The sequence below is a fragment of the Coffea arabica genome, chromosome 11e (genome assembly GCF_036785885.1).
Source record: "Coffea arabica cultivar ET-39 chromosome 11e, Coffea Arabica ET-39 HiFi, whole genome shotgun sequence".
NCBI classification, from domain to species: domain Eukaryota; kingdom Viridiplantae; phylum Streptophyta; class Magnoliopsida; order Gentianales; family Rubiaceae; genus Coffea; species Coffea arabica.
The window spans coordinates 45918495-45940928 of NC_092331.1; the positions used below are offsets into that span (position 1 = coordinate 45918495).

Consider the following 22434-nt stretch of genomic DNA (forward strand, 5'->3'; position numbering starts at 1 on the left):
GGATCGTCGCTCAAATTTGTCGGCGCAAATGCATCACCGCAACTAGGGGTGGCAATTTTCGACACGACACGAACCTAACACGAAATTAATGGGTTTGGGTTGAGGTTTCGGGAATTCGGGTCAGAATCGGGTTGGACCCGATGAACCCGAAAAGAAAACCGGTCGATTTCGGGTCAACCCGTGGTGACCTGATATGACCCGATATGACCCGTTTACGAATTAAAAATAATTTAATAAACATAAAAATAATTTTATCTAACTAAACTAAGTTATTCTTTTTTTCAAAGGCATTAATTACTTAATCCTAAACGAATTTATTTAATTTGTGTGAAGTTGAAATTATTGTACTTGGACAAATAATATATTATATTATTTTTCACTTTTGTATTGTTTTAATTTATTTTATATTTTGCTTGGGATAAAACACTTTTACGGTGTTTAATTTATTTTAGATTTGATTTGGAATCATTTATTTAAATTTTTATTACTTGATTATGTAATTAGTTTTGTGAGAAATTGATTTTATTAGAAATTACAGTGATAAATTAATAAATTAAAATTAAGTTTCGGGTCATTTCGGGTCGACCCGCCGCCCCGTAAACCTGAAATTTTCGGGTTCGGGTCAGCATACCTGACCCGTCACGGGTTGGCGGGTCGGGGTTCGGGTCAACAGATTTTCTGGCGGGTCTGTTGACCCGAACCCGACCCGCCAACCTGATTTGGACCCGAATTGCCACCCCTAACTGCAAGCGTGAAGGATTGATTTCATGATAATTTAGAGTTGCGGGATGAGGGAAAAAAACAGGGTGCAAATCAATAACAAAAAAAAATATAAAGTAAATAAATAAAAGGATAAGAGGAAAATGCTTGAATTGACGCTTAAAATGAATTTCGGTCTAGAAAAGCCACACTGCTTCGCAGGACGGGGTAGTTTAAAAGAATAACGCGAAAGGAACATGGCGGGTGCGATCATACCAGCACTAATGCACCGGATCCCATCAGAACTCCGAAGTTAAGCGTGCTTGGGCGAGAGTAGTACTAGGATGGGTGACCCCCTGGGAAGTCCTCGTGTTGCACCCCTCTCTTTTTTGTTTCGAAATCCAAATTTCCTATTCGTTCTTTATCCTGTAGTAATTTAGCTCCGTCGGAACGATTGCTTAATATTTTGCTTCTTGTCGAAGCGTGAAGGAGGATCTGAAGGCGCGAGACAAATCAGGAACGGTACGGCTCGATCAAAGCCCGGATCGTCGCTCAAATTTGTCGGCGCAAATGCATCACCGCAACTAGGGGTGGCAATTTTCGACACGACACGAACCTAACACGAAATTAATGGGTTTGGGTTGAGGTTTCGGGAATTCGGGTCAGAATCGGGTTGGACCCGATGAACCCGAAAAGAAAACCGGTCGATTTCGGGTCAACCCGTGGTGACCTGATATGACCCGATATGACCCGTTTACGAATTAAAAATAATTTAATAAACATAAAAATAATTTTATCTAACTAAACTAAGTTATTCTTTTTTTCAAAGGCATTAATTACTTAATCCTAAACGAATTTATTTAATTTGTGTGAAGTTGAAATTATTGTACTTGGACAAATAATATATTATATTATTTTTCACTTTTGTATTGTTTTAATTTATTTTATATTTTGCTTGGGATAAAACACTTTTACGGTGTTTAATTTATTTTAGATTTGATTTGGAATCATTTATTTAAATTTTTATTACTTGATTATGTAATTAGTTTTGTGAGAAATTGATTTTATTAGAAATTACAGTGATAAATTAATAAATTAAAATTAAGTTTCGGGTCATTTCGGGTCGACCCGCCGCCCCGTAAACCTGAAATTTTCGGGTTCGGGTCAGCATACCTGACCCGTCACGGGTTGGCGGGTCGGGGTTCGGGTCAACAGATTTTCTGGCGGGTCTGTTGACCCGAACCCGACCCGCCAACCTGATTTGGACCCGAATTGCCACCCCTAACTGCAAGCGTGAAGGATTGATTTCATGATAATTTAGAGTTGCGGGATGAGGGAAAAAAACAGGGTGCAAATCAATAACAAAAAAAAATATAAAGTAAATAAATAAAAGGATAAGAGGAAAATGCTTGAATTGACGCTTAAAATGAATTTCGGTCTAGAAAAGCCACACTGCTTCGCAGGACGGGGTAGTTTAAAAGAATAACGCGAAAGGAACATGGCGGGTGCGATCATACCAGCACTAATGCACCGGATCCCATCAGAACTCCGAAGTTAAGCGTGCTTGGGCGAGAGTAGTACTAGGATGGGTGACCCCCTGGGAAGTCCTCGTGTTGCACCCCTCTCTTTTTTGTTTCGAAATCCAAATTTCCTATTCGTTCTTTATCCTGTAGTAATTTAGCTCCGTCGGAACGATTGCTTAATATTTTGCTTCTTGTCGAAGCGTGAAGGAGGATCTGAAGGCGCGAGACAAATCAGGAACGGTACGGCTCGATCAAAGCCCGGATCGTCGCTCAAATTTGTCGGCGCAAATGCATCACCGCAACTAGGGGTGGCAATTTTCGACACGACACGAACCTAACACGAAATTAATGGGTTTGGGTTGAGGTTTCGGGAATTCGGGTCAGAATCGGGTTGGACCCGATGAACCCGAAAAGAAAACCGGTCGATTTCGGGTCAACCCGTGGTGACCTGATATGACCCGATATGACCCGTTTACGAATTAAAAATAATTTAATAAACATAAAAATAATTTTATCTAACTAAACTAAGTTATTCTTTTTTTCAAAGGCATTAATTACTTAATCCTAAACGAATTTATTTAATTTGTGTGAAGTTGAAATTATTGTACTTGGACAAATAATATATTATATTATTTTTCACTTTTGTATTGTTTTAATTTATTTTATATTTTGCTTGGGATAAAACACTTTTACGGTGTTTAATTTATTTTAGATTTGATTTGGAATCATTTATTTAAATTTTTATTACTTGATTATGTAATTAGTTTTGTGAGAAATTGATTTTATTAGAAATTACAGTGATAAATTAATAAATTAAAATTAAGTTTCGGGTCATTTCGGGTCGACCCGCCGCCCCGTAAACCTGAAATTTTCGGGTTCGGGTCAGCATACCTGACCCGTCACGGGTTGGCGGGTCGGGGTTCGGGTCAACAGATTTTCTGGCGGGTCTGTTGACCCGAACCCGACCCGCCAACCTGATTTGGACCCGAATTGCCACCCCTAACTGCAAGCGTGAAGGATTGATTTCATGATAATTTAGAGTTGCGGGATGAGGGAAAAAAACAGGGTGCAAATCAATAACAAAAAAAAATATAAAGTAAATAAATAAAAGGATAAGAGGAAAATGCTTGAATTGACGCTTAAAATGAATTTCGGTCTAGAAAAGCCACACTGCTTCGCAGGACGGGGTAGTTTAAAAGAATAACGCGAAAGGAACATGGCGGGTGCGATCATACCAGCACTAATGCACCGGATCCCATCAGAACTCCGAAGTTAAGCGTGCTTGGGCGAGAGTAGTACTAGGATGGGTGACCCCCTGGGAAGTCCTCGTGTTGCACCCCTCTCTTTTTTGTTTCGAAATCCAAATTTCCTATTCGTTCTTTATCCTGTAGTAATTTAGCTCCGTCGGAACGATTGCTTAATATTTTGCTTCTTGTCGAAGCGTGAAGGAGGATCTGAAGGCGCGAGACAAATCAGGAACGGTACGGCTCGATCAAAGCCCGGATCGTCGCTCAAATTTGTCGGCGCAAATGCATCACCGCAACTAGGGGTGGCAATTTTCGACACGACACGAACCTAACACGAAATTAATGGGTTTGGGTTGAGGTTTCGGGAATTCGGGTCAGAATCGGGTTGGACCCGATGAACCCGAAAAGAAAACCGGTCGATTTCGGGTCAACCCGTGGTGACCTGATATGACCCGATATGACCCGTTTACGAATTAAAAATAATTTAATAAACATAAAAATAATTTTATCTAACTAAACTAAGTTATTCTTTTTTTCAAAGGCATTAATTACTTAATCCTAAACGAATTTATTTAATTTGTGTGAAGTTGAAATTATTGTACTTGGACAAATAATATATTATATTATTTTTCACTTTTGTATTGTTTTAATTTATTTTATATTTTGCTTGGGATAAAACACTTTTACGGTGTTTAATTTATTTTAGATTTGATTTGGAATCATTTATTTAAATTTTTATTACTTGATTATGTAATTAGTTTTGTGAGAAATTGATTTTATTAGAAATTACAGTGATAAATTAATAAATTAAAATTAAGTTTCGGGTCATTTCGGGTCGACCCGCCGCCCCGTAAACCTGAAATTTTCGGGTTCGGGTCAGCATACCTGACCCGTCACGGGTTGGCGGGTCGGGGTTCGGGTCAACAGATTTTCTGGCGGGTCTGTTGACCCGAACCCGACCCGCCAACCTGATTTGGACCCGAATTGCCACCCCTAACTGCAAGCGTGAAGGATTGATTTCATGATAATTTAGAGTTGCGGGATGAGGGAAAAAAACAGGGTGCAAATCAATAACAAAAAAAAATATAAAGTAAATAAATAAAAGGATAAGAGGAAAATGCTTGAATTGACGCTTAAAATGAATTTCGGTCTAGAAAAGCCACACTGCTTCGCAGGACGGGGTAGTTTAAAAGAATAACGCGAAAGGAACATGGCGGGTGCGATCATACCAGCACTAATGCACCGGATCCCATCAGAACTCCGAAGTTAAGCGTGCTTGGGCGAGAGTAGTACTAGGATGGGTGACCCCCTGGGAAGTCCTCGTGTTGCACCCCTCTCTTTTTTGTTTCGAAATCCGAATTTCCTATTCGTTCTTTATCCTGTAGTAATTTAGCTCCGTCGGAACGATTGCTTAATATTTTGCTTCTTGTCGAAGCGTGAAGGAGGATCTGAAGGCGCGAGACAAATCAGGAACGGTACGGCTCGATCAAAGCCCGGATCGTCGCTCAAATTTGTCGGCGCAAATGCATCACCGCAACTAGGGGTGGCAATTTTCGACACGACACGAACCTAACACGAAATTAATGGGTTTGGGTTGAGGTTTCGGGAATTCGGGTCAGAATCGGGTTGGACCCGATGAACCCGAAAAGAAAACCGGTCGATTTCGGGTCAACCCGTGGTGACCTGATATGACCCGATATGACCCGTTTACGAATTAAAAATAATTTAATAAACATAAAAATAATTTTATCTAACTAAACTAAGTTATTCTTTTTTTCAAAGGCATTAATTACTTAATCCTAAACGAATTTATTTAATTTGTGTGAAGTTGAAATTATTGTACTTGGACAAATAATATATTATATTATTTTTCACTTTTGTATTGTTTTAATTTATTTTATATTTTGCTTGGGATAAAACACTTTTACGGTGTTTAATTTATTTTAGATTTGATTTGGAATCATTTATTTAAATTTTTATTACTTGATTATGTAATTAGTTTTGTGAGAAATTGATTTTATTAGAAATTACAGTGATAAATTAATAAATTAAAATTAAGTTTCGGGTCATTTCGGGTCGACCCGCCGCCCCGTAAACCTGAAATTTTCGGGTTCGGGTCAGCATACCTGACCCGTCACGGGTTGGCGGGTCGGGGTTCGGGTCAACAGATTTTCTGGCGGGTCTGTTGACCCGAACCCGACCCGCCAACCTGATTTGGACCCGAATTGCCACCCCTAACTGCAAGCGTGAAGGATTGATTTCATGATAATTTAGAGTTGCGGGATGAGGGAAAAAAACAGGGTGCAAATCAATAACAAAAAAAAATATAAAGTAAATAAATAAAAGGATAAGAGGAAAATGCTTGAATTGACGCTTAAAATGAATTTCGGTCTAGAAAAGCCACACTGCTTCGCAGGACGGGGTAGTTTAAAAGAATAACGCGAAAGGAACATGGCGGGTGCGATCATACCAGCACTAATGCACCGGATCCCATCAGAACTCCGAAGTTAAGCGTGCTTGGGCGAGAGTAGTACTAGGATGGGTGACCCCCTGGGAAGTCCTCGTGTTGCACCCCTCTCTTTTTTGTTTCGAAATCCGAATTTCCTATTCGTTCTTTATCCTGTAGTAATTTAGCTCCGTCGGAACGATTGCTTAATATTTTGCTTCTTGTCGAAGCGTGAAGGAGGATCTGAAGGCGCGAGACAAATCAGGAACGGTACGGCTCGATCAAAGCCCGGATCGTCGCTCAAATTTGTCGGCGCAAATGCATCACCGCAACTAGGGGTGGCAATTTTCGACACGACACGAACCTAACACGAAATTAATGGGTTTGGGTTGAGGTTTCGGGAATTCGGGTCAGAATCGGGTTGGACCCGATGAACCCGAAAAGAAAACCGGTCGATTTCGGGTCAACCCGTGGTGACCTGATATGACCCGATATGACCCGTTTACGAATTAAAAATAATTTAATAAACATAAAAATAATTTTATCTAACTAAACTAAGTTATTCTTTTTTTCAAAGGCATTAATTACTTAATCCTAAACGAATTTATTTAATTTGTGTGAAGTTGAAATTATTGTACTTGGACAAATAATATATTATATTATTTTTCACTTTTGTATTGTTTTAATTTATTTTATATTTTGCTTGGGATAAAACACTTTTACGGTGTTTAATTTATTTTAGATTTGATTTGGAATCATTTATTTAAATTTTTATTACTTGATTATGTAATTAGTTTTGTGAGAAATTGATTTTATTAGAAATTACAGTGATAAATTAATAAATTAAAATTAAGTTTCGGGTCATTTCGGGTCGACCCGCCGCCCCGTAAACCTGAAATTTTCGGGTTCGGGTCAGCATACCTGACCCGTCACGGGTTGGCGGGTCGGGGTTCGGGTCAACAGATTTTCTGGCGGGTCTGTTGACCCGAACCCGACCCGCCAACCTGATTTGGACCCGAATTGCCACCCCTAACTGCAAGCGTGAAGGATTGATTTCATGATAATTTAGAGTTGCGGGATGAGGGAAAAAAACAGGGTGCAAATCAATAACAAAAAAAAATATAAAGTAAATAAATAAAAGGATAAGAGGAAAATGCTTGAATTGACGCTTAAAATGAATTTCGGTCTAGAAAAGCCACACTGCTTCGCAGGACGGGGTAGTTTAAAAGAATAACGCGAAAGGAACATGGCGGGTGCGATCATACCAGCACTAATGCACCGGATCCCATCAGAACTCCGAAGTTAAGCGTGCTTGGGCGAGAGTAGTACTAGGATGGGTGACCCCCTGGGAAGTCCTCGTGTTGCACCCCTCTCTTTTTTGTTTCGAAATCCGAATTTCCTATTCGTTCTTTATCCTGTAGTAATTTAGCTCCGTCGGAACGATTGCTTAATATTTTGCTTCTTGTCGAAGCGTGAAGGAGGATCTGAAGGCGCGAGACAAATCAGGAACGGTACGGCTCGATCAAAGCCCGGATCGTCGCTCAAATTTGTCGGCGCAAATGCATCACCGCAACTAGGGGTGGCAATTTTCGACACGACACGAACCTAACACGAAATTAATGGGTTTGGGTTGAGGTTTCGGGAATTCGGGTCAGAATCGGGTTGGACCCGATGAACCCGAAAAGAAAACCGGTCGATTTCGGGTCAACCCGTGGTGACCTGATATGACCCGATATGACCCGTTTACGAATTAAAAATAATTTAATAAACATAAAAATAATTTTATCTAACTAAACTAAGTTATTCTTTTTTTCAAAGGCATTAATTACTTAATCCTAAACGAATTTATTTAATTTGTGTGAAGTTGAAATTATTGTACTTGGACAAATAATATATTATATTATTTTTCACTTTTGTATTGTTTTAATTTATTTTATATTTTGCTTGGGATAAAACACTTTTACGGTGTTTAATTTATTTTAGATTTGATTTGGAATCATTTATTTAAATTTTTATTACTTGATTATGTAATTAGTTTTGTGAGAAATTGATTTTATTAGAAATTACAGTGATAAATTAATAAATTAAAATTAAGTTTCGGGTCATTTCGGGTCGACCCGCCGCCCCGTAAACCTGAAATTTTCGGGTTCGGGTCAGCATACCTGACCCGTCACGGGTTGGCGGGTCGGGGTTCGGGTCAACAGATTTTCTGGCGGGTCTGTTGACCCGAACCCGACCCGCCAACCTGATTTGGACCCGAATTGCCACCCCTAACTGCAAGCGTGAAGGATTGATTTCATGATAATTTAGAGTTGCGGGATGAGGGAAAAAAACAGGGTGCAAATCAATAACAAAAAAAAATATAAAGTAAATAAATAAAAGGATAAGAGGAAAATGCTTGAATTGACGCTTAAAATGAATTTCGGTCTAGAAAAGCCACACTGCTTCGCAGGACGGGGTAGTTTAAAAGAATAACGCGAAAGGAACATGGCGGGTGCGATCATACCAGCACTAATGCACCGGATCCCATCAGAACTCCGAAGTTAAGCGTGCTTGGGCGAGAGTAGTACTAGGATGGGTGACCCCCTGGGAAGTCCTCGTGTTGCACCCCTCTCTTTTTTGTTTCGAAATCCGAATTTCCTATTCGTTCTTTATCCTGTAGTAATTTAGCTCCGTCGGAACGATTGCTTAATATTTTGCTTCTTGTCGAAGCGTGAAGGAGGATCTGAAGGCGCGAGACAAATCAGGAACGGTACGGCTCGATCAAAGCCCGGATCGTCGCTCAAATTTGTCGGCGCAAATGCATCACCGCAACTAGGGGTGGCAATTTTCGACACGACACGAACCTAACACGAAATTAATGGGTTTGGGTTGAGGTTTCGGGAATTCGGGTCAGAATCGGGTTGGACCCGATGAACCCGAAAAGAAAACCGGTCGATTTCGGGTCAACCCGTGGTGACCTGATATGACCCGATATGACCCGTTTACGAATTAAAAATAATTTAATAAACATAAAAATAATTTTATCTAACTAAACTAAGTTATTCTTTTTTTCAAAGGCATTAATTACTTAATCCTAAACGAATTTATTTAATTTGTGTGAAGTTGAAATTATTGTACTTGGACAAATAATATATTATATTATTTTTCACTTTTGTATTGTTTTAATTTATTTTATATTTTGCTTGGGATAAAACACTTTTACGGTGTTTAATTTATTTTAGATTTGATTTGGAATCATTTATTTAAATTTTTATTACTTGATTATGTAATTAGTTTTGTGAGAAATTGATTTTATTAGAAATTACAGTGATAAATTAATAAATTAAAATTAAGTTTCGGGTCATTTCGGGTCGACCCGCCGCCCCGTAAACCTGAAATTTTCGGGTTCGGGTCAGCATACCTGACCCGTCACGGGTTGGCGGGTCGGGGTTCGGGTCAACAGATTTTCTGGCGGGTCTGTTGACCCGAACCCGACCCGCCAACCTGATTTGGACCCGAATTGCCACCCCTAACTGCAAGCGTGAAGGATTGATTTCATGATAATTTAGAGTTGCGGGATGAGGGAAAAAAACAGGGTGCAAATCAATAACAAAAAAAAATATAAAGTAAATAAATAAAAGGATAAGAGGAAAATGCTTGAATTGACGCTTAAAATGAATTTCGGTCTAGAAAAGCCACACTGCTTCGCAGGACGGGGTAGTTTAAAAGAATAACGCGAAAGGAACATGGCGGGTGCGATCATACCAGCACTAATGCACCGGATCCCATCAGAACTCCGAAGTTAAGCGTGCTTGGGCGAGAGTAGTACTAGGATGGGTGACCCCCTGGGAAGTCCTCGTGTTGCACCCCTCTCTTTTTTGTTTCGAAATCCAAATTTCCTATTCGTTCTTTATCCTGTAGTAATTTAGCTCCGTCGGAACGATTGCTTAATATTTTGCTTCTTGTCGAAGCGTGAAGGAGGATCTGAAGGCGCGAGACAAATCAGGAACGGTACGGCTCGATCAAAGCCCGGATCGTCGCTCAAATTTGTCGGCGCAAATGCATCACCGCAACTAGGGGTGGCAATTTTCGACACGACACGAACCTAACACGAAATTAATGGGTTTGGGTTGAGGTTTCGGGAATTCGGGTCAGAATCGGGTTGGACCCGATGAACCCGAAAAGAAAACCGGTCGATTTCGGGTCAACCCGTGGTGACCTGATATGACCCGATATGACCCGTTTACGAATTAAAAATAATTTAATAAACATAAAAATAATTTTATCTAACTAAACTAAGTTATTCTTTTTTTCAAAGGCATTAATTACTTAATCCTAAACGAATTTATTTAATTTGTGTGAAGTTGAAATTATTGTACTTGGACAAATAATATATTATATTATTTTTCACTTTTGTATTGTTTTAATTTATTTTATATTTTGCTTGGGATAAAACACTTTTACGGTGTTTAATTTATTTTAGATTTGATTTGGAATCATTTATTTAAATTTTTATTACTTGATTATGTAATTAGTTTTGTGAGAAATTGATTTTATTAGAAATTACAGTGATAAATTAATAAATTAAAATTAAGTTTCGGGTCATTTCGGGTCGACCCGCCGCCCCGTAAACCTGAAATTTTCGGGTTCGGGTCAGCATACCTGACCCGTCACGGGTTGGCGGGTCGGGGTTCGGGTCAACAGATTTTCTGGCGGGTCTGTTGACCCGAACCCGACCCGCCAACCTGATTTGGACCCGAATTGCCACCCCTAACTGCAAGCGTGAAGGATTGATTTCATGATAATTTAGAGTTGCGGGATGAGGGAAAAAAACAGGGTGCAAATCAATAACAAAAAAAAATATAAAGTAAATAAATAAAAGGATAAGAGGAAAATGCTTGAATTGACGCTTAAAATGAATTTCGGTCTAGAAAAGCCACACTGCTTCGCAGGACGGGGTAGTTTAAAAGAATAACGCGAAAGGAACATGGCGGGTGCGATCATACCAGCACTAATGCACCGGATCCCATCAGAACTCCGAAGTTAAGCGTGCTTGGGCGAGAGTAGTACTAGGATGGGTGACCCCCTGGGAAGTCCTCGTGTTGCACCCCTCTCTTTTTTGTTTCGAAATCCAAATTTCCTATTCGTTCTTTATCCTGTAGTAATTTAGCTCCGTCGGAACGATTGCTTAATATTTTGCTTCTTGTCGAAGCGTGAAGGAGGATCTGAAGGCGCGAGACAAATCAGGAACGGTACGGCTCGATCAAAGCCCGGATCGTCGCTCAAATTTGTCGGCGCAAATGCATCACCGCAACTAGGGGTGGCAATTTTCGACACGACACGAACCTAACACGAAATTAATGGGTTTGGGTTGAGGTTTCGGGAATTCGGGTCAGAATCGGGTTGGACCCGATGAACCCGAAAAGAAAACCGGTCGATTTCGGGTCAACCCGTGGTGACCTGATATGACCCGATATGACCCGTTTACGAATTAAAAATAATTTAATAAACATAAAAATAATTTTATCTAACTAAACTAAGTTATTCTTTTTTTCAAAGGCATTAATTACTTAATCCTAAACGAATTTATTTAATTTGTGTGAAGTTGAAATTATTGTACTTGGACAAATAATATATTATATTATTTTTCACTTTTGTATTGTTTTAATTTATTTTATATTTTGCTTGGGATAAAACACTTTTACGGTGTTTAATTTATTTTAGATTTGATTTGGAATCATTTATTTAAATTTTTATTACTTGATTATGTAATTAGTTTTGTGAGAAATTGATTTTATTAGAAATTACAGTGATAAATTAATAAATTAAAATTAAGTTTCGGGTCATTTCGGGTCGACCCGCCGCCCCGTAAACCTGAAATTTTCGGGTTCGGGTCAGCATACCTGACCCGTCACGGGTTGGCGGGTCGGGGTTCGGGTCAACAGATTTTCTGGCGGGTCTGTTGACCCGAACCCGACCCGCCAACCTGATTTGGACCCGAATTGCCACCCCTAACTGCAAGCGTGAAGGATTGATTTCATGATAATTTAGAGTTGCGGGATGAGGGAAAAAAACAGGGTGCAAATCAATAACAAAAAAAAATATAAAGTAAATAAATAAAAGGATAAGAGGAAAATGCTTGAATTGACGCTTAAAATGAATTTCGGTCTAGAAAAGCCACACTGCTTCGCAGGACGGGGTAGTTTAAAAGAATAACGCGAAAGGAACATGGCGGGTGCGATCATACCAGCACTAATGCACCGGATCCCATCAGAACTCCGAAGTTAAGCGTGCTTGGGCGAGAGTAGTACTAGGATGGGTGACCCCCTGGGAAGTCCTCGTGTTGCACCCCTCTCTTTTTTGTTTCGAAATCCAAATTTCCTATTCGTTCTTTATCCTGTAGTAATTTAGCTCCGTCGGAACGATTGCTTAATATTTTGCTTCTTGTCGAAGCGTGAAGGAGGATCTGAAGGCGCGAGACAAATCAGGAACGGTACGGCTCGATCAAAGCCCGGATCGTCGCTCAAATTTGTCGGCGCAAATGCATCACCGCAACTAGGGGTGGCAATTTTCGACACGACACGAACCTAACACGAAATTAATGGGTTTGGGTTGAGGTTTCGGGAATTCGGGTCAGAATCGGGTTGGACCCGATGAACCCGAAAAGAAAACCGGTCGATTTCGGGTCAACCCGTGGTGACCTGATATGACCCGATATGACCCGTTTACGAATTAAAAATAATTTAATAAACATAAAAATAATTTTATCTAACTAAACTAAGTTATTCTTTTTTTCAAAGGCATTAATTACTTAATCCTAAACGAATTTATTTAATTTGTGTGAAGTTGAAATTATTGTACTTGGACAAATAATATATTATATTATTTTTCACTTTTGTATTGTTTTAATTTATTTTATATTTTGCTTGGGATAAAACACTTTTACGGTGTTTAATTTATTTTAGATTTGATTTGGAATCATTTATTTAAATTTTTATTACTTGATTATGTAATTAGTTTTGTGAGAAATTGATTTTATTAGAAATTACAGTGATAAATTAATAAATTAAAATTAAGTTTCGGGTCATTTCGGGTCGACCCGCCGCCCCGTAAACCTGAAATTTTCGGGTTCGGGTCAGCATACCTGACCCGTCACGGGTTGGCGGGTCGGGGTTCGGGTCAACAGATTTTCTGGCGGGTCTGTTGACCCGAACCCGACCCGCCAACCTGATTTGGACCCGAATTGCCACCCCTAACTGCAAGCGTGAAGGATTGATTTCATGATAATTTAGAGTTGCGGGATGAGGGAAAAAAACAGGGTGCAAATCAATAACAAAAAAAAATATAAAGTAAATAAATAAAAGGATAAGAGGAAAATGCTTGAATTGACGCTTAAAATGAATTTCGGTCTAGAAAAGCCACACTGCTTCGCAGGACGGGGTAGTTTAAAAGAATAACGCGAAAGGAACATGGCGGGTGCGATCATACCAGCACTAATGCACCGGATCCCATCAGAACTCCGAAGTTAAGCGTGCTTGGGCGAGAGTAGTACTAGGATGGGTGACCCCCTGGGAAGTCCTCGTGTTGCACCCCTCTCTTTTTTGTTTCGAAATCCGAATTTCCTATTCGTTCTTTATCCTGTAGTAATTTAGCTCCGTCGGAACGATTGCTTAATATTTTGCTTCTTGTCGAAGCGTGAAGGAGGATCTGAAGGCGCGAGACAAATCAGGAACGGTACGGCTCGATCAAAGCCCGGATCGTCGCTCAAATTTGTCGGCGCAAATGCATCACCGCAACTAGGGGTGGCAATTTTCGACACGACACGAACCTAACACGAAATTAATGGGTTTGGGTTGAGGTTTCGGGAATTCGGGTCAGAATCGGGTTGGACCCGATGAACCCGAAAAGAAAACCGGTCGATTTCGGGTCAACCCGTGGTGACCTGATATGACCCGATATGACCCGTTTACGAATTAAAAATAATTTAATAAACATAAAAATAATTTTATCTAACTAAACTAAGTTATTCTTTTTTTCAAAGGCATTAATTACTTAATCCTAAACGAATTTATTTAATTTGTGTGAAGTTGAAATTATTGTACTTGGACAAATAATATATTATATTATTTTTCACTTTTGTATTGTTTTAATTTATTTTATATTTTGCTTGGGATAAAACACTTTTACGGTGTTTAATTTATTTTAGATTTGATTTGGAATCATTTATTTAAATTTTTATTACTTGATTATGTAATTAGTTTTGTGAGAAATTGATTTTATTAGAAATTACAGTGATAAATTAATAAATTAAAATTAAGTTTCGGGTCATTTCGGGTCGACCCGCCGCCCCGTAAACCTGAAATTTTCGGGTTCGGGTCAGCATACCTGACCCGTCACGGGTTGGCGGGTCGGGGTTCGGGTCAACAGATTTTCTGGCGGGTCTGTTGACCCGAACCCGACCCGCCAACCTGATTTGGACCCGAATTGCCACCCCTAACTGCAAGCGTGAAGGATTGATTTCATGATAATTTAGAGTTGCGGGATGAGGGAAAAAAACAGGGTGCAAATCAATAACAAAAAAAAATATAAAGTAAATAAATAAAAGGATAAGAGGAAAATGCTTGAATTGACGCTTAAAATGAATTTCGGTCTAGAAAAGCCACACTGCTTCGCAGGACGGGGTAGTTTAAAAGAATAACGCGAAAGGAACATGGCGGGTGCGATCATACCAGCACTAATGCACCGGATCCCATCAGAACTCCGAAGTTAAGCGTGCTTGGGCGAGAGTAGTACTAGGATGGGTGACCCCCTGGGAAGTCCTCGTGTTGCACCCCTCTCTTTTTTGTTTCGAAATCCGAATTTCCTATTCGTTCTTTATCCTGTAGTAATTTAGCTCCGTCGGAACGATTGCTTAATATTTTGCTTCTTGTCGAAGCGTGAAGGAGGATCTGAAGGCGCGAGACAAATCAGGAACGGTACGGCTCGATCAAAGCCCGGATCGTCGCTCAAATTTGTCGGCGCAAATGCATCACCGCAACTAGGGGTGGCAATTTTCGACACGACACGAACCTAACACGAAATTAATGGGTTTGGGTTGAGGTTTCGGGAATTCGGGTCAGAATCGGGTTGGACCCGATGAACCCGAAAAGAAAACCGGTCGATTTCGGGTCAACCCGTGGTGACCTGATATGACCCGATATGACCCGTTTACGAATTAAAAATAATTTAATAAACATAAAAATAATTTTATCTAACTAAACTAAGTTATTCTTTTTTTCAAAGGCATTAATTACTTAATCCTAAACGAATTTATTTAATTTGTGTGAAGTTGAAATTATTGTACTTGGACAAATAATATATTATATTATTTTTCACTTTTGTATTGTTTTAATTTATTTTATATTTTGCTTGGGATAAAACACTTTTACGGTGTTTAATTTATTTTAGATTTGATTTGGAATCATTTATTTAAATTTTTATTACTTGATTATGTAATTAGTTTTGTGAGAAATTGATTTTATTAGAAATTACAGTGATAAATTAATAAATTAAAATTAAGTTTCGGGTCATTTCGGGTCGACCCGCCGCCCCGTAAACCTGAAATTTTCGGGTTCGGGTCAGCATACCTGACCCGTCACGGGTTGGCGGGTCGGGGTTCGGGTCAACAGATTTTCTGGCGGGTCTGTTGACCCGAACCCGACCCGCCAACCTGATTTGGACCCGAATTGCCACCCCTAACTGCAAGCGTGAAGGATTGATTTCATGATAATTTAGAGTTGCGGGATGAGGGAAAAAAACAGGGTGCAAATCAATAACAAAAAAAAATATAAAGTAAATAAATAAAAGGATAAGAGGAAAATGCTTGAATTGACGCTTAAAATGAATTTCGGTCTAGAAAAGCCACACTGCTTCGCAGGACGGGGTAGTTTAAAAGAATAACGCGAAAGGAACATGGCGGGTGCGATCATACCAGCACTAATGCACCGGATCCCATCAGAACTCCGAAGTTAAGCGTGCTTGGGCGAGAGTAGTACTAGGATGGGTGACCCCCTGGGAAGTCCTCGTGTTGCACCCCTCTCTTTTTTGTTTCGAAATCCAAATTTCCTATTCGTTCTTTATCCTGTAGTAATTTAGCTCCGTCGGAACGATTGCTTAATATTTTGCTTCTTGTCGAAGCGTGAAGGAGGATCTGAAGGCGCGAGACAAATCAGGAACGGTACGGCTCGATCAAAGCCCGGATCGTCGCTCAAATTTGTCGGCGCAAATGCATCACCGCAACTAGGGGTGGCAATTTTCGACACGACACGAACCTAACACGAAATTAATGGGTTTGGGTTGAGGTTTCGGGAATTCGGGTCAGAATCGGGTTGGACCCGATGAACCCGAAAAGAAAACCGGTCGATTTCGGGTCAACCCGTGGTGACCTGATATGACCCGATATGACCCGTTTACGAATTAAAAATAATTTAATAAACATAAAAATAATTTTATCTAACTAAACTAAGTTATTCTTTTTTTCAAAGGCATTAATTACTTAATCCTAAACGAATTTATTTAATTTGTGTGAAGTTGAAATTATTGTACTTGGACAAATAATATATTATATTATTTTTCACTTTTGTATTGTTTTAATTTATTTTATATTTTGCTTGGGATAAAACACTTTTACGGTGTTTAATTTATTTTAGATTTGATTTGGAATCATTTATTTAAATTTTTATTACTTGATTATGTAATTAGTTTTGTGAGAAATTGATTTTATTAGAAATTACAGTGATAAATTAATAAATTAAAATTAAGTTTCGGGTCATTTCGGGTCGACCCGCCGCCCCGTAAACCTGAAATTTTCGGGTTCGGGTCAGCATACCTGACCCGTCACGGGTTGGCGGGTCGGGGTTCGGGTCAACAGATTTTCTGGCGGGTCTGTTGACCCGAACCCGACCCGCCAACCTGATTTGGACCCGAATTGCCACCCCTAACTGCAAGCGTGAAGGATTGATTTCATGATAATTTAGAGTTGCGGGATGAGGGAAAAAAACAGGGTGCAAATCAATAACAAAAAAAAATATAAAGTAAATAAATAAAAGGATAAGAGGAAAATGCTTGAATTGACGCTTAAAATGAATTTCGGTCTAGAAAAGCCACACTGCTTCGCAGGACGGGGTAGTTTAAAAGAATAACGCGAAAGGAACATGGCGGGTGCGATCATACCAGCACTAATGCACCGGATCCCATCAGAACTCCGAAGTTAAGCGTGCTTGGGCGAGAGTAGTACTAGGATGGGTGACCCCCTGGGAAGTCCTCGTGTTGCACCCCTCTCTTTTTTGTTTCGAAATCCAAATTTCCTATTCGTTCTTTATCCTGTAGTAATTTAGCTCCGTCGGAACGATTGCTTAATATTTTGCTTCTTGTCGAAGCGTGAAGGAGGATCTGAAGGCGCGAGACAAATCAGGAACGGTACGGCTCGATCAAAGCCCGGATCGTCGCTCAAATTTGTCGGCGCAAATGCATCACCGCAACTAGGGGTGGCAATTTTCGACACGACACGAACCTAACACGAAATTAATGGGTTTGGGTTGAGGTTTCGGGAATTCGGGTCAGAATCGGGTTGGACCCGATGAACCCGAAAAGAAAACCGGTCGATTTCGGGTCAACCCGTGGTGACCTGATATGACCCGATATGACCCGTTTACGAATTAAAAATAATTTAATAAACATAAAAATAATTTTATCTAACTAAACTAAGTTATTCTTTTTTTCAAAGGCATTAATTACTTAATCCTAAACGAATTTATTTAATTTGTGTGAAGTTGAAATTATTGTACTTGGACAAATAATATATTATATTATTTTTCACTTTTGTATTGTTTTAATTTATTTTATATTTTGCTTGGGATAAAACACTTTTACGGTGTTTAATTTATTTTAGATTTGATTTGGAATCATTTATTTAAATTTTTATTACTTGATTATGTAATTAGTTTTGTGAGAAATTGATTTTATTAGAAATTACAGTGATAAATTAATAAATTAAAATTAAGTTTCGGGTCATTTCGGGTCGACCCGCCGCCCCGTAAACCTGAAATTTTCGGGTTCGGGTCAGCATACCTGACCCGTCACGGGTTGGCGGGTCGGGGTTCGGGTCAACAGATTTTCTGGCGGGTCTGTTGACCCGAACCCGACCCGCCAACCTGATTTGGACCCGAATTGCCACCCCTAACTGCAAGCGTGAAGGATTGATTTCATGATAATTTAGAGTTGCGGGATGAGGGAAAAAAACAGGGTGCAAATCAATAACAAAAAAAAATATAAAGTAAATAAATAAAAGGATAAGAGGAAAATGCTTGAATTGACGCTTAAAATGAATTTCGGTCTAGAAAAGCCACACTGCTTCGCAGGACGGGGTAGTTTAAAAGAATAACGCGAAAGGAACATGGCGGGTGCGATCATACCAGCACTAATGCACCGGATCCCATCAGAACTCCGAAGTTAAGCGTGCTTGGGCGAGAGTAGTACTAGGATGGGTGACCCCCTGGGAAGTCCTCGTGTTGCACCCCTCTCTTTTTTGTTTCGAAATCCAAATTTCCTATTCGTTCTTTATCCTGTAGTAATTTAGCTCCGTCGGAACGATTGCTTAATATTTTGCTTCTTGTCGAAGCGTGAAGGAGGATCTGAAGGCGCGAGACAAATCAGGAACGGTACGGCTCGATCAAAGCCCGGATCGTCGCTCAAATTTGTCGGCGCAAATGCATCACCGCAACTAGGGGTGGCAATTTTCGACACGACACGAACCTAACACGAAATTAATGGGTTTGGGTTGAGGTTTCGGGAATTCGGGTCAGAATCGGGTTGGACCCGATGAACCCGAAAAGAAAACCGGTCGATTTCGGGTCAACCCGTGGTGACCTGATATGACCCGATATGACCCGTTTACGAATTAAAAATAATTTAATAAACATAAAAATAATTTTATCTAACTAAACTAAGTTATTCTTTTTTTCAAAGGCATTAATTACTTAATCCTAAACGAATTTATTTAATTTGTGTGAAGTTGAAATTATTGTACTTGGACAAATAATATATTATATTATTTTTCACTTTTGTATTGTTTTAATTTATTTTATATTTTGCTTGGGATAAAACACTTTTACGGTGTTTAATTTATTTTAGATTTGATTTGGAATCATTTATTTAAATTTTTATTACTTGATTATGTAATTAGTTTTGTGAGAAATTGATTTTATTAGAAATTACAGTGATAAATTAATAAATTAAAATTAAGTTTCGGGTCATTTCGGGTCGACCCGCCGCCCCGTAAACCTGAAATTTTCGGGTTCGGGTCAGCATACCTGACCCGTCACGGGTTGGCGGGTCGGGGTTCGGGTCAACAGATTTTCTGGCGGGTCTGTTGACCCGAACCCGACCCGCCAACCTGATTTGGACCCGAATTGCCACCCCTAACTGCAAGCGTGAAGGATTGATTTCATGATAATTTAGAGTTGCGGGATGAGGGAAAAAAACAGGGTGCAAATCAATAACAAAAAAAAATATAAAGTAAATAAATAAAAGGATAAGAGGAAAATGCTTGAATTGACGCTTAAAATGAATTTCGGTCTAGAAAAGCCACACTGCTTCGCAGGACGGGGTAGTTTAAAAGAATAACGCGAAAGGAACATGGCGGGTGCGATCATACCAGCACTAATGCACCGGATCCCATCAGAACTCCGAAGTTAAGCGTGCTTGGGCGAGAGTAGTACTAGGATGGGTGACCCCCTGGGAAGTCCTCGTGTTGCACCCCTCTCTTTTTTGTTTCGAAATCCAAATTTCCTATTCGTTCTTTATCCTGTAGTAATTTAGCTCCGTCGGAACGATTGCTTAATATTTTGCTTCTTGTCGAAGCGTGAAGGAGGATCTGAAGGCGCGAGACAAATCAGGAACGGTACGGCTCGATCAAAGCCCGGATCGTCGCTCAAATTTGTCGGCGCAAATGCATCACCGCAACTAGGGGTGGCAATTTTCGACACGACACGAACCTAACACGAAATTAATGGGTTTGGGTTGAGGTTTCGGGAATTCGGGTCAGAATCGGGTTGGACCCGATGAACCCGAAAAGAAAACCGGTCGATTTCGGGTCAACCCGTGGTGACCTGATATGACCCGATATGACCCGTTTACGAATTAAAAATAATTTAATAAACATAAAAATAATTTTATCTAACTAAACTAAGTTATTCTTTTTTTCAAAGGCATTAATTACTTAATCCTAAACGAATTTATTTAATTTGTGTGAAGTTGAAATTATTGTACTTGGACAAATAATATATTATATTATTTTTCACTTTTGTATTGTTTTAATTTATTTTATATTTTGCTTGGGATAAAACACTTTTACGGTGTTTAATTTATTTTAGATTTGATTTGGAATCATTTATTTAAATTTTTATTACTTGATTATGTAATTAGTTTTGTGAGAAATTGATTTTATTAGAAATTACAGTGATAAATTAATAAATTAAAATTAAGTTTCGGGTCATTTCGGGTCGACCCGCCGCCCCGTAAACCTGAAATTTTCGGGTTCGGGTCAGCATACCTGACCCGTCACGGGTTGGCGGGTCGGGGTTCGGGTCAACAGATTTTCTGGCGGGTCTGTTGACCCGAACCCGACCCGCCAACCTGATTTGGACCCGAATTGCCACCCCTAACTGCAAGCGTGAAGGATTGATTTCATGATAATTTAGAGTTGCGGGATGAGGGAAAAAAACAGGGTGCAAATCAATAACAAAAAAAAATATAAAGTAAATAAATAAAAGGATAAGAGGAAAATGCTTGAATTGACGCTTAAAATGAATTTCGGTCTAGAAAAGCCACACTGCTTCGCAGGACGGGGTAGTTTAAAAGAATAACGCGAAAGGAACATGGCGGGTGCGATCATACCAGCACTAATGCACCGGATCCCATCAGAACTCCGAAGTTAAGCGTGCTTGGGCGAGAGTAGTACTAGGATGGGTGACCCCCTGGGAAGTCCTCGTGTTGCACCCCTCTCTTTTTTGTTTCGAAATCCAAATTTCCTATTCGTTCTTTATCCTGTAGTAATTTAGCTCCGTCGGAACGATTGCTTAATATTTTGCTTCTTGTCGAAGCGTGAAGGAGGATCTGAAGGCGCGAGACAAATCAGGAACGGTACGGCTCGATCAAAGCCCGGATCGTCGCTCAAATTTGTCGGCGCAAATGCATCACCGCAACTAGGGGTGGCAATTTTCGACACGACACGAACCTAACACGAAATTAATGGGTTTGGGTTGAGGTTTCGGGAATTCGGGTCAGAATCGGGTTGGACCCGATGAACCCGAAAAGAAAACCGGTCGATTTCGGGTCAACCCGTGGTGACCTGATATGACCCGATATGACCCGTTTACGAATTAAAAATAATTTAATAAACATAAAAATAATTTTATCTAACTAAACTAAGTTATTCTTTTTTTCAAAGGCATTAATTACTTAATCCTAAACGAATTTATTTAATTTGTGTGAAGTTGAAATTATTGTACTTGGACAAATAATATATTATATTATTTTTCACTTTTGTATTGTTTTAATTTATTTTATATTTTGCTTGGGATAAAACACTTTTACGGTGTTTAATTTATTTTAGATTTGATTTGGAATCATTTATTTAAATTTTTATTACTTGATTATGTAATTAGTTTTGTGAGAAATTGATTTTATTAGAAATTACAGTGATAAATTAATAAATTAAAATTAAGTTTCGGGTCATTTCGGGTCGACCCGCCGCCCCGTAAACCTGAAATTTTCGGGTTCGGGTCAGCATACCTGACCCGTCACGGGTTGGCGGGTCGGGGTTCGGGTCAACAGATTTTCTGGCGGGTCTGTTGACCCGAACCCGACCCGCCAACCTGATTTGGACCCGAATTGCCACCCCTAACTGCAAGCGTGAAGGATTGATTTCATGATAATTTAGAGTTGCGGGATGAGGGAAAAAAACAGGGTGCAAATCAATAACAAAAAAAAATATAAAGTAAATAAATAAAAGGATAAGAGGAAAATGCTTGAATTGACGCTTAAAATGAATTTCGGTCTAGAAAAGCCACACTGCTTCGCAGGACGGGGTAGTTTAAAAGAATAACGCGAAAGGAACATGGCGGGTGCGATCATACCAGCACTAATGCACCGGATCCCATCAGAACTCCGAAGTTAAGCGTGCTTGGGCGAGAGTAGTACTAGGATGGGTGACCCCCTGGGAAGTCCTCGTGTTGCACCCCTCTCTTTTTTGTTTCGAAATCCAAATTTCCTATTCGTTCTTTATCCTGTAGTAATTTAGCTCCGTCGGAACGATTGCTTAATATTTTGCTTCTTGTCGAAGCGTGAAGGAGGATCTGAAGGCGCGAGACAAATCAGGAACGGTACGGCTCGATCAAAGCCCGGATCGTCGCTCAAATTTGTCGGCGCAAATGCATCACCGCAACTAGGGGTGGCAATTTTCGACACGACACGAACCTAACACGAAATTAATGGGTTT

At 39.7% G+C, this 22434-nt stretch overlaps 18 non-coding genes across 18 annotated transcripts; all 18 read left to right on the forward strand.

Annotated features, from left to right (window-relative positions):
- The first annotated feature begins 961 nt into the window (after positions 1 to 961).
- On the forward strand, positions 962 to 1080 carry LOC140029354 (5S ribosomal RNA). The gene has a single exon (XR_011833258.1). It is a non-coding gene; the product is annotated as a 5S ribosomal RNA (ribosomal RNA).
- A 1122-nt stretch (positions 1081 to 2202) lies between these two features.
- Positions 2203 to 2321, forward strand: LOC140029355 (5S ribosomal RNA). The gene has a single exon (XR_011833259.1). It is a non-coding gene; the product is annotated as a 5S ribosomal RNA (ribosomal RNA).
- A 1122-nt stretch (positions 2322 to 3443) lies between these two features.
- LOC140029356 (5S ribosomal RNA) lies at positions 3444 to 3562 on the forward strand. The gene has a single exon (XR_011833260.1). It is a non-coding gene; the product is annotated as a 5S ribosomal RNA (ribosomal RNA).
- Positions 3563 to 4684: 1122 nt separating this feature from the next.
- Positions 4685 to 4803, forward strand: LOC140029357 (5S ribosomal RNA). The gene has a single exon (XR_011833261.1). It is a non-coding gene; the product is annotated as a 5S ribosomal RNA (ribosomal RNA).
- A 1122-nt stretch (positions 4804 to 5925) lies between these two features.
- On the forward strand, positions 5926 to 6044 carry LOC140029358 (5S ribosomal RNA). The gene has a single exon (XR_011833262.1). It is a non-coding gene; the product is annotated as a 5S ribosomal RNA (ribosomal RNA).
- A 1122-nt stretch (positions 6045 to 7166) lies between these two features.
- LOC140029359 (5S ribosomal RNA) lies at positions 7167 to 7285 on the forward strand. Its single transcript, XR_011833263.1, has one exon. It is a non-coding gene; the product is annotated as a 5S ribosomal RNA (ribosomal RNA).
- Positions 7286 to 8407: 1122 nt separating this feature from the next.
- On the forward strand, positions 8408 to 8526 carry LOC140029360 (5S ribosomal RNA). The gene has a single exon (XR_011833264.1). It is a non-coding gene; the product is annotated as a 5S ribosomal RNA (ribosomal RNA).
- Positions 8527 to 9648: 1122 nt separating this feature from the next.
- LOC140029361 (5S ribosomal RNA) lies at positions 9649 to 9767 on the forward strand. The gene has a single exon (XR_011833265.1). It is a non-coding gene; the product is annotated as a 5S ribosomal RNA (ribosomal RNA).
- A 1122-nt stretch (positions 9768 to 10889) lies between these two features.
- LOC140029362 (5S ribosomal RNA) lies at positions 10890 to 11008 on the forward strand. The gene has a single exon (XR_011833266.1). It is a non-coding gene; the product is annotated as a 5S ribosomal RNA (ribosomal RNA).
- A 1122-nt stretch (positions 11009 to 12130) lies between these two features.
- On the forward strand, positions 12131 to 12249 carry LOC140029364 (5S ribosomal RNA). Its single transcript, XR_011833268.1, has one exon. It is a non-coding gene; the product is annotated as a 5S ribosomal RNA (ribosomal RNA).
- A 1122-nt stretch (positions 12250 to 13371) lies between these two features.
- Positions 13372 to 13490, forward strand: LOC140029365 (5S ribosomal RNA). Its single transcript, XR_011833269.1, has one exon. It is a non-coding gene; the product is annotated as a 5S ribosomal RNA (ribosomal RNA).
- Positions 13491 to 14612: 1122 nt separating this feature from the next.
- On the forward strand, positions 14613 to 14731 carry LOC140029366 (5S ribosomal RNA). The gene has a single exon (XR_011833270.1). It is a non-coding gene; the product is annotated as a 5S ribosomal RNA (ribosomal RNA).
- Positions 14732 to 15853: 1122 nt separating this feature from the next.
- LOC140029367 (5S ribosomal RNA) lies at positions 15854 to 15972 on the forward strand. Its single transcript, XR_011833271.1, has one exon. It is a non-coding gene; the product is annotated as a 5S ribosomal RNA (ribosomal RNA).
- Positions 15973 to 17094: 1122 nt separating this feature from the next.
- On the forward strand, positions 17095 to 17213 carry LOC140029368 (5S ribosomal RNA). Its single transcript, XR_011833272.1, has one exon. It is a non-coding gene; the product is annotated as a 5S ribosomal RNA (ribosomal RNA).
- Positions 17214 to 18335: 1122 nt separating this feature from the next.
- On the forward strand, positions 18336 to 18454 carry LOC140029369 (5S ribosomal RNA). The gene has a single exon (XR_011833273.1). It is a non-coding gene; the product is annotated as a 5S ribosomal RNA (ribosomal RNA).
- A 1122-nt stretch (positions 18455 to 19576) lies between these two features.
- LOC140029370 (5S ribosomal RNA) lies at positions 19577 to 19695 on the forward strand. Its single transcript, XR_011833274.1, has one exon. It is a non-coding gene; the product is annotated as a 5S ribosomal RNA (ribosomal RNA).
- Positions 19696 to 20817: 1122 nt separating this feature from the next.
- LOC140029371 (5S ribosomal RNA) lies at positions 20818 to 20936 on the forward strand. The gene has a single exon (XR_011833275.1). It is a non-coding gene; the product is annotated as a 5S ribosomal RNA (ribosomal RNA).
- A 1122-nt stretch (positions 20937 to 22058) lies between these two features.
- Positions 22059 to 22177, forward strand: LOC140029372 (5S ribosomal RNA). Its single transcript, XR_011833276.1, has one exon. It is a non-coding gene; the product is annotated as a 5S ribosomal RNA (ribosomal RNA).
- The last annotated feature ends 257 nt before the right edge of the window (positions 22178 to 22434 follow it).